This window comes from Mustelus asterias, unplaced genomic scaffold (genome assembly GCF_964213995.1).
Source record: "Mustelus asterias unplaced genomic scaffold, sMusAst1.hap1.1 HAP1_SCAFFOLD_113, whole genome shotgun sequence".
Taxonomy (NCBI): domain Eukaryota; kingdom Metazoa; phylum Chordata; class Chondrichthyes; order Carcharhiniformes; family Triakidae; genus Mustelus; species Mustelus asterias.
In genome coordinates this window covers 183,660-194,312 of record NW_027590154.1, presented here as the reverse complement: position 1 = coordinate 194,312, position 10,653 = coordinate 183,660, and the positions used below count along the sequence as shown (strand labels likewise).

The following is a 10,653-nucleotide window of genomic DNA, read 5'->3' as shown; positions in this document are numbered from 1 at the left end:
CGTCACATTTCCACAGTTTCTCCATGATGCGGGTGTCCTTGTGACTCTCCGGGTTTGATGATCAGTTGAATCCTTGTCCACACAGAACACGTGTACGGTCTCTCTTCACTGTAAACGGTGCAATGTTGTTTCAGCCTGTGTAACTGGTTAAAGCTCTTTCCACTATCAGTGGACTGGAACACTCTCACTCGGGTGTGTTCCAGTCACACTGATGTTTAAAATCTCCTTAAGCAAACAGATCAGACAAACATTGCTTTTCTAGATTCAAAGGTCGATGATATTGAGGTCCCAATAAATCGAATGACTCTGTCAAATCTTCATGTGATGTTTAGTTTGAAATATCTGTCTATAAATCCTCATCTCCTGATATCTATGAAAGGAATTTACAACAGACATCACTGTCAGTACAGGATAGAAATTCAGAACAGACAATTCTAGTTTCTATGGAACATTCTTTCCTCTCTCATTCCCCAAAAGCTGTCAATCTCCATCCCACACACTCTCCCTCCATTCTCACTGTGCTCTCCTGAGTATACAACCTCCCAAGTCTATTGAAGGTGCTGATTCAGACTGATTAACGGATCCATGCTGACCACTTTCTATATTGGACACAGAGATCTGAAAATCTACGTGTAATGACCGGCCTACACGCTAGAAATTAAAATCTGTGCCATATGCGGGACCGGATAACTGGATTGGGAGAAAGGGAAGGATGTGGGGAAGAATTTTATTTTGGTGCAGAAAGGTCATTACCTGGAACCCGCTGCCTCAGAGGGTTGTGGAAGTGCAAATGATCCATGATTAATCTTCAAGCTGACAGCCACGTTAAAGTTTTACATTTGGCCATAAATGATGTGTGTAATGCACTGTATTACCTGGTTACAGATACATGAAGAATGTGAGGAGGATTTTTATTTAGGCAGCGAGTGGTGACCTGGAAGTTAAAAATTCAACAAGTCCCCAATTTCCCCCAGAATGCAAAAGAAATGCAAAAGCGGAGCAAAGAAAGTGTTTTCCTCACAGATGTTGGCCTCTTTTAGGTCAAAAGGAGCTCACAAACTATTTTTCAAATTGACATCGAGCCAGCCAGGAGTTGAACCTGGAATCTTCTGATCCGTAGTCAGACGCGTTCTCCATTGCGCCACTGACCCACACTCTCACAGATGTTGGAGAGACAGGAGGAAGTTTGAGTCTGTGTCTGAAGCTCAATCTTCATTCAGAGAGAGAGCAGCAGCAGCTTTGCTGGGCAGGAATGAGCAGCTGAACAAGCTCATTGTCCACTTCCGCATTCAGACAATCATAGAATCATAGAAACCCTACAGTGCAGAAGGAGGCCATTTGGCCCATCGAGTCTGCACCGACCACAATCCCACCCAGGCCCTACCCCCACACATTTTACCCACTAATCCCTCAAACCTACACATCTCAGGACTCTAAGGGGCAATTTTTAACCTGGCCAATCAACCTAACCCGCACATCTTTGGACTGTGGGAGGAAACCGGAGCACCCGGAGGAAACCCACGCAGACACGAGGAGAATGTGCAAACTCCACACAGACAGTGACCCGAGCCGGGAATCGAACCCAGGACCCTGGAGCTGTGAAGCAGCAGTGCTAACCACTGTGCTACCGTGCCGCCCATATGGGGGAGCTCTGATTGGCTGGAGGACCAGAGTCCTTCCGGTCCTCCAGAGTTCCCATTGGTCAACATCTCAGGGGTGGGCACTCCACCGCACATGCGCAGCTTCCTCTCTCCCTTGGACATGCGCAGCCCCGGGGCATGGTGGAGTGGGCAGATTCAATCTTCCTCCTGTCTCCAACAGTGTTGTGTGTGTGTAGCAGCACTGAATTTGCTGCTGCAAATCATCAACTTTTCTTTGCATGTGAAAGCACTGGTTGAAAGAACTGAGCAGTTTTCTCTCCCTTGAGTATTGGTGGTTCAGTGGTAGAATTCTCGCCTGCCCCGCGGGAGGCCTGGGTTCGTATTCCTGGCCAATGCAAAGCCTTAAAAGAGGCCAACATCTGTGAGTGAAACACTTTCTTTTCCTCCCCTTTCCATTTATTTTCTCATTCTGGGGGAAATTGGGAACTTGCAGCAACTGAAGGGAAAGGAAGTGAATCCAGTCGGTATGTTCCACACATTGTTAGCCCAGTAATTTAGACAAATATCTGTCTGGCAGCCTGCAGGGAGATTTTCAGCTCCCTGTGTCCAGGAGAGGAAGCAGTGAGCATGGATCTGTCAATCAGCCTCAATCAGCACCTTCAGGAGAATTGGGAGGGTGAATATTAGATACAGCAGAGTGAGAATGGAGGGAGAGTGTGTGGAATGGAGATTTACAGCTTTTCGGGAATGAGAGAGGAAAGAATGTTCCATAGAAACTAGAATAGTCTGTTCTGAATTTCTATCCTGCACTGACATTGATGAATTTTCCAAACTCGTTTACAGGATATCAGAAGGTGAGGATTGACAGACAGAGGATTGAAACAAACGTCACATCAGCATCTGACACCCTCACTCAATTCATCGGACCTGAATATTATCGGCCTTTGAATCTGGAAGGAGAAATGTTTCTCTGTTCTGTCTGCGTCAACAGGCCTTTAATATCAATGTGACTGGAAAAGCACCAAGGCACAGATACACCCGAGTGAGAGTGTTCCAGTGCACTGAGTGTGGAAAGAGCTTTAACCAGTTACACAGCCTGAAAATACATCGCAGCATTCACAGCGGGGAGAGACTGTACCCACGTTCTGTGTGAGATTTAACTGATTGTTTAACCTGGAGAGTCACAAGGACACCCGCACCATGGAGAAACGGTGGAAATGTGGGGACTGTGGGAAGAGATACAGAGCCCCCTGTAAACTGGAAATTCATCGACGCAGTCACACCGGGGAGAGGCCATTCATCTGCTCTGTGTGTGGGAAAGGATTTACGCAGTTATCTAACCTGTCAAAACACAAAGTCACTCACAGCCAGGAGAGACCCTTTAAATGCTCTGACTGTGGGAGTGGTTTCAAAAGCTCTCGGGAACTGATTATCCACCAGCGCATTCACACTGGGGAGAGACCATTCAGCTGCTCTCACTGCGCAAAGAAATTTAGAGCATCATCCCACCTGTGGATACACCAGCGAGTTCACACTGGGGAGAGACCGTTCACCTGCTCTGTGTGTGGGAAGGGATTCACTCAGTCATCCAGCCTGCAGAACCACAATCTCACTCACACCAATGAGAGACCGTTTAAATGCTCTGACTGTGGGCGTGATTTCAAAAGCTCTCGGGAACTGATGATTCACCAGCGCACTCACACTGGGGAGAGACCGTTCAGCTGCTCTCACTGCTCAAAGAGATTTAGAACATCATCCCACCTGCGGATACACCAGCGAGTTCACACTGGGGAGAGACCATTCACTTGCTGTGTGTGTGGGAAGGGATTCACTCAGTTGTTTGTGATGTGACTACAGAGGTTGTCTAGGAAACAATGACTGAACACAGGGGGTGAATGTGAGAAGCTGAAGTTTCCACTTGAAGACATTCCCAGTGTCTCTGAGCAGCTGAACTGGGGAAGCCTTTGGGCAGAGACTGTGCTGCTGCTATTGCCCTTCCTGGCCACCAGGCGTCGCTGTGACGCTGCCGGGGGCTGCCTGTGCGCATGTGCAGGACGGGAATGCTCCCAGAGGTCAGCGCGCGGGACGCCGCCCGCATCGATGCCGTCTCCCCTGGCAACGCAAGATGGTCGCCGCCGTCTCCCTTGGCAACGGAATATGGCCGCTGGCCGTCTCCCTTGGCAACGCAAAATGGCTGCCGGCGGTTGGTGTCATTGCGGCGCATGCGCAGTGAGGTCTGTCTGCAGCCATTGTCCAGATTGCCCCCAGTGGATGGGGTTGGGATTGTGCAGCAGATGGAGCAACAATCCCAGTTTCAATAGGGGGACAGAAGCTGCAATGCTGCCCCCTGTTGGTCACTTCTCCCAGTCTCAGCATTGCAGAGTGTTTAAACAAGAGTGCATTGTCACAGCAGCACCTTGACCTTCAGTTTCAGTTTATTTATTAGTGTCAGAAGTAGGCTTACATTAACACTGCAATGAAGTTACTGTGAGAATCCCCTAGTCGCCACACTCCGGTGCCTGTTCGGGTTACACTGAGGGAGAATTTAGCACGGCCAATGCACCCTAACCAGCACATCTTTCAGACTGTGGGAGGAAACCGGAGCACCCGGAGGAAACCCACGCAGACACGGGGAGGGGACAGCCCGGGGGAAAGCTCCATTCCAACTGTCCCTGGAGTGTCAGATTAACCTGGGTCACTCACGTACCCCCCGGCTAAGACTCACCTCCCTCAGACAGTGAGACCCTCCTGTATCACTCACCTTACTGTAGTCACATACCCTCAGACTCAGCACTGGGCCCTGGGCGTGTTCTTTAAATGCTGCGACCTATCGTGGAGGAAAGAATTGGGAGGATTTTGATTTGATTTGATTTATTACTGTCGCGTGTATTGGGATACAGTGAAAAGTATTGTTTCTTGTATGCTGTACAGACAAAACATACCGTTCATAGAGTACATCGGGGAGAAGTAAAAGAGAGGGTGCAGAATGTAGTGTTGCAGTCATAGGTAGGGTGTAGAGAAAGATAAATCTAATATGTAGCAGGTCCATTCAAAAGTCTGAGGGCAGCAGGGAAGTTCTTGAGTCGGTTGGTACGTGATCTCAGACTTTGTATCTTTTTCCTGACGGAAGAAGGTGGAAGAGAGAATGTGTGCATGAGGTCCTTAATTATGCTGGCTGCTTTTCTAAGGCCGCGGGAGGTGTAGACAGAGTTAATGAATGGGAGGCTCGTCTGCGTGATGGACGGGGCTACATTCACGACCTTTTGTAATTTCTTGCAGTCTTGGACAGAGCAGAAACCATACCAAGCCGTGATACAGAAAGGATGCTTCCTATGGTGCATCTGTAGAAGTTGGTGAGAGTCGTAGCTGACATGCCAAATTTCCTCAGCCTCCTGAGAAAGTAGACGTGTTGGTGGGCTTTCTCAATTATAGTGTCGGCATGGGGGGACCAGGACAAGTTGTTGGTGATCTGGACACCTAGAAACTTGAAGTTGAGACCCAAATGACAAGTTGTCATAGTGTCATCGATGTTTACAGCATGGAAACAGGCCCTTTGGCCCAACTTGTCATGCTGCCCTTTTTCTTTTAACCCCTAAGCTGGTCCCAATTCCCCACATTTGGCCCATATCCCTCTACATCTATCTTACCCATGTAACTGTCTAAATGCTTTTTAAAAGATAAATCTGTGTCCGTCTCTACTACTACCTCTGACAGCTTGTTCCAGACGCTCATCACTCTCTGTGTGAAAAGATTGCCCCTCTGGAAACTTTTGTATGTCCCCCCTCTCACCTTAAACCCATGCCCTCGAGTTTGAGACTCCCCTACCTTTGGGAAAAGATATTGACTATCTATTGTGTGTCAACCATAGAATAGCCACAGAATGAAGGAGGCCATTCAGCCCATTCAGCTGCTGTCGACTCTCTGCTAGAGCAATCGAGCCAGCCCCACTGCTCCACCTTGTCCCTGGAGCCCTGCAAATCTTTTCCCATCAGCTTCCCATCCCACTTCCTCCGGAAAGACAGCGAGGAGCAGAGAGGAAAGAGGGACTTGGGGAATGGAAGGTTTCATCTGATGTTCTTGTTGGCAGATGCTCTGTGGCGGATAAAGCTGGCAGCCTCCTCCAGAAAGCAGCACAGAGTGAATGGAAGGGGCAGAATGAGACACGAGAGAGAGAGAGAGGGGTGAAAGCTTTCTGTTTGTCAGCAAAAAGCACAATGGTGGCCCTGTGTCCTTCAGGGAGCGGCCCAGGCCTCGCTCAAAGCCTGCCCTGTCCTCACACTCACTGGGAGACGGCCATTTCTAACATGTTGTCCATGTTTCTGAGCTGACACTGAGACAAACACAACAACAGCAACCACTGTCCGGACAAGTCCTCACGGAGAATGAAATGTCCAAAGCCACTTCAAAGGAAGATTGCGCGGCAGGATTTGTCCCCGAGCTGCAGAGGGAGAGATTTGGATGTATGACCAGAAGCTGGGTCAGTGAGGTTGTGTTTTAGCAATGGAGGTCTAGAGAACAGAAAAGGCCCTTCGGCCCATTGCATCTGTGCCGGTCAAAGACAAATCACCCAACTTGGCTCACGGCCTGGTAAGCCTTGGCATTGCAAATGCATAGCTAAGCACTTCTTAAACGTTCTGAGGGTCTCTGCCTCCACCACCCTTTCAGGCAGAGAGTTCCAGACTCCCACCACCCTCTGGGTGAAAAAGGTTTTCCTCACATCCCCTGTAAACCTCCTGCCACTTACCCTAAATCTATACCCCCTGGTCATTGATCCCACCACCAAGGGGAAAGCTTTCTCCCCGTCTACTCTATCGATGTCCCTCATAATCTTATCCATCTCCATCATGTTCCCCCTCAGCCTCCTCTGCTCCACGGAAAACAACCCCAGGGTGGAATCTTATCACCGTTCAGGCCGGCAGGATTTTCCCATCCCACTGCAGTGAAAGGAGATTTGGCTGGAAAATTGGGCGGAGAGGTGGCAGATGGAATTTAATCCGGATAAATGCGAAGTGATGCATTTTGGAAGAAATAATGTAGGGAGGAGTTATGCAATAAATGGCAGAGTCATCAGGAGTATAGAAACACAGAGGGACCTAGGTGTGCAAGTCCACAAATCCTTGAAGGTGGCAACACAGGTGGAGAAGGTGGTGAAGAAGGCATATGGTATGCTTGCCTTTATAGGATGGGGTATAGAGTATAAAAGCTGGAGTCTGATGATGCAGCTGTATAGAACGCTGGTTAGGCCGCATTTGGAGTACTGCGTCCAGTTCTGGTCGCCGCACTACCAGAAGGACGTGGAAGCATTGGAGAGAGTGCAGAGAAGGTTTACCAGGATGTTGCCTGGTATGGAGGGTCTTAGCTATGAGGAGAGATTGGGTAGACTGGGGTTGTTCTCCTTGGAAAGACGGAGAATGAGGGGAGATCTAATAGAGGTATACAAGATTATGAAGGGTATAGATAGGGTGAACAGTGGGAAGCTTTTTCCCAGGTCGGAGGTGACGATCACGAGGGGTCACGGGCTCAAGCTGAGAGGGGCGAAGTATAACTCAGACATCAGAGGGACGTTTTTTACACAGAGGGTGGTGGGGGCCTGGAATGCGCTGCCAAGTAGGGTGGTGGAGGCAGGCACGCTGACATCGTTTAAGACTTACCTGGATAGTCACATGAGCAGCCTGGGAATGGAGGGATACAAACGATGGGTCTAGTTGGACCAAGGAGCGGCACAGGCTTGGAGGGCCGAAGGGCCTGTTTCCTGTGCTGTACTGTTCTTTGTTCTTTGGCTGCTCACCAGATTCTCCGACCTCGCTGAGCGGGAGTGTGGCATCAACAGGTGGCAAGATCACACCCTCAGTCTATAAAATCTCTCTTCAGTTCGAGTGGCGGCACGGTAGCACAGTGGTTAGCACTGCTGCCTCACAGCGCCAGGGACCCGGGTTCAATTCCGGCCTCGGGTTACTGTCTGTGTGGAGTTTGCACATTCTCCCCATGTCTGCGTGGGTTTCCTCCGGGTGCATTGTCCATGCAAAATTGCCCTGAGGGTCCCACGATGTATAGGTTAGGGGGATTAGCGGGAAAACACGTGGGTTTACGGGGTAAGCCTGGGTAAGAGTCCGTGCAGATTTGATGGGTCGAATGGCCTCATTCTGGACTGTAGGGATTCTATGATTCTATGAACTAAAACTCTCCAGGCCAGGCAACATCCTGGTGAATCTCCTCTGCACCTTTTCCAGTGCTATCACATCCCTCCTGTCCTGTGCAATCCACAACTGCACAATTTATCGATGAGGGGCGGCACAGTGGTTCACACTGCTGCCTCACAGCGCCAGGGACCCGGGTTTGATTCCTGGCTTGGGTCACTGTCAGTGTGGAGTTTGTACATTCTCCCCGTGTCTGCGTGGGTTTCCACCGGGTGCTGCGGTTTCCTCCCACAGTTCGAAAGACGCGCTGGTTAGGTGTATCAGCCATGCTAAATTCTCCCCAAGTTGCCCAAACAGGTGCAAGAGCATGGCGACTATGGATTTTCCACAGTAACTTCATTGCAGTGTTAATGCAACCCTACTTGTGACACTAATAAAAAAACTTTTAAACCTGATACTCAATTCCCCCATGTTGGCCTTGTTCTGTGATCATTAATGCGGATGTTTAGATTATTCAATAGTTCTTTAAGGACAGCAGACACAGGGGAAAAAAAACATGTGACTCTTTACACAACAGATATATTTCAAGGGGATATTGCAGCCAGTTGTATCTGAGTGGCAGTAATCTTCCCTCAGAATCAGACAGATTGTGAGTTCAGCTCAGAGCCTCAAATACTAGGCCCTTAGCATCGATCAGAGACTCCGAACAGAGAAATACAGAAAGAGAGTTTGGCAAAGTCAGATTTAATTTTCCATTCAATATTTATTTAAAAATTCAGAGAATATTTGACAGGAAAATTGATTTTAAAGTTAACAAAAGTGAATCTGACCTTTGAGCTTCACAATGAGATCTGAACCCCTACGCTCTGAGCTGCCCAATATCTGTACAGCTGTACCAGACACCAGAAAGAGAAAACCAGAGCTCAACATCACGGGAAATGAACAATTGTGAATCAGGAACGAGAAAAGTTATTAATTTATACCTGAGATTTAAACTACAGGAAAACTATTAACTACAATTACATTACAACAAAAGTTACCTTCTACATTTCACACTGAAAACTGAACTACCGCCCACAATTGTCTCAGTGACAGATTCAGAATGATGAACTGAGAGAATTTCACTGTTGGAGTCACCGACAGCAGATATTGTATTTGTGTCAATCAGAAAGCTTAATAATCAGCTGAGGGAAATCTACACCGTCCAAAATTCAACCCATCACTTGATCTGTAAAAGAAAGATACAATAAAGAAGCAGATGTTTAGGATGCGGGACATTAATGTTAGAGTTTTTAATCAATGAATCATTTAGAGATTTTTCAAATCCCTTCTGTCAGTTTGACAATCCACTCTGACACCAGTCACATTTCACACTCTCTGCTCAGTCCTGTGTTGGGGGGGTGTTTAGTGTGGGATCAGTGTTTGCTTTTCTCAAACCGCAGTGATATTCCCAACAAGGACAAGAGGTTTCAGTGTTTAAAAATGTAAAGATTTCAGAACAAAACCAGACAGAGAGTGATGAGGCCTCACACCTTCAATGTAGTGATTCCCCCAATCTTTCCTTTTGTATATTGTTTCCTTCCTCTGTCTGAAGTATTGGAGACGTCGACATCACTGAAACAATACAATCTCTCGGGACAATCACTGTAAACAGCTTCTGGAAACAAATTAACACTTTAATCACCCAAAAAGCTGAATGTCCATTCAAACACCTCCCTCCCCATATCCTTGTAAATGCAAAGATAACTCCCATTTCCCCAAAGCAGGAAGATGTGAAATGGAAACATCTTCAGCTTTTTACACACTGCACTTTTCCACGGACCAAAATGTTTCAAAACATTTGCTGAAGTTTTGTTTTAAACTCTTTATCAATGTCCTTCCAGGTTTAGTGTGAAGGTTTGTGTTCCACACTGAGCCCCTCTCAGTCTCCACATGGAGCTTGTGTGTGTGCTGATGCTCCTGTCGTTTTGGATGGATACTGTGTGAAGCTGCATTCTCTCCCAGTGAGTTTCTGATCTACTTCACTCTCTCTGCGGCTGGAGCAATGTCCAGCAGGCAGCAGAGGATGGCAGTGTATCACTGTCAGCACAATATAGACAAACAGCCTTTCGCAAGAGAGGCTTTGACCCTTTTTCAAACCAAATCCCCAATTTGATGTTTCCAGCTGTGCTGTTTACAATGCTGCTGAATATTGTGTGTCTTTGGTAAACTGGGATGTGTAGCATTCAGTCACATTAAGTGGTCAATAAATACGTCAACACTGTGTGTATCTTTCTGTGTGTGTGTGTCAGCGTGCATGTGTATCAATGTATTTAAATCTCAAAGGAAAATAGGAGCAGGTGTAGGCCATTTGGCCCATCGATCCTGCGCCAGCATTCAAACAGATCATGGTGCACGTACGCACACAAAACACGCACACACCAACACACACAAAACACGCACACACACAAAACACGCACACACAAACACACATAAAACACGCACACACAAACACACATAAAACACACACACACACACAAAGCACGCACACACACAACAAACACACATAAAACACACACAAATCACACACACAAACACAATAAACACACACACAAACCAAACACACAGTTAGCACTGCTGCCTCACAGTGCCAGGGACTCGGGTTCGGTTCTCACCTTGGGTCACTGTCTGTGCGGAGTTTGCACGTTCTCCCCGTGTCTGCGTGGGTTTCCTCCGGGTGCTCCGGTTTCCTCCCACAGTCTGAAAGACGTTCTGGTTCGGGTGCATTGGCCGTGCTAAATTGTCCCTTCGCGTCAGGGAGACTAGCTTGGGTAAATGCATGGGGTAATGGGGATAGGGCCTGAGTGGGATTGTGGTCGGTGAAGACTCAATGGGCCAAATGGCCTCCTTCTGCACTGTAGGAGTCTAGGATTCTA

General features: G+C 47.9%; 1 non-coding gene across 1 annotated transcript; it reads right to left on the bottom strand.

Moving 5' to 3' along the window:
- Positions 1-1,078: 1,078 nt before the first annotated feature.
- trnar-acg (transfer RNA arginine (anticodon ACG)) lies at positions 1,079-1,151 on the bottom strand. The gene has a single exon. It is a non-coding gene; the product is annotated as a tRNA-Arg (tRNA).
- Positions 1,152-10,653: the final 9,502 nt, after the last annotated feature.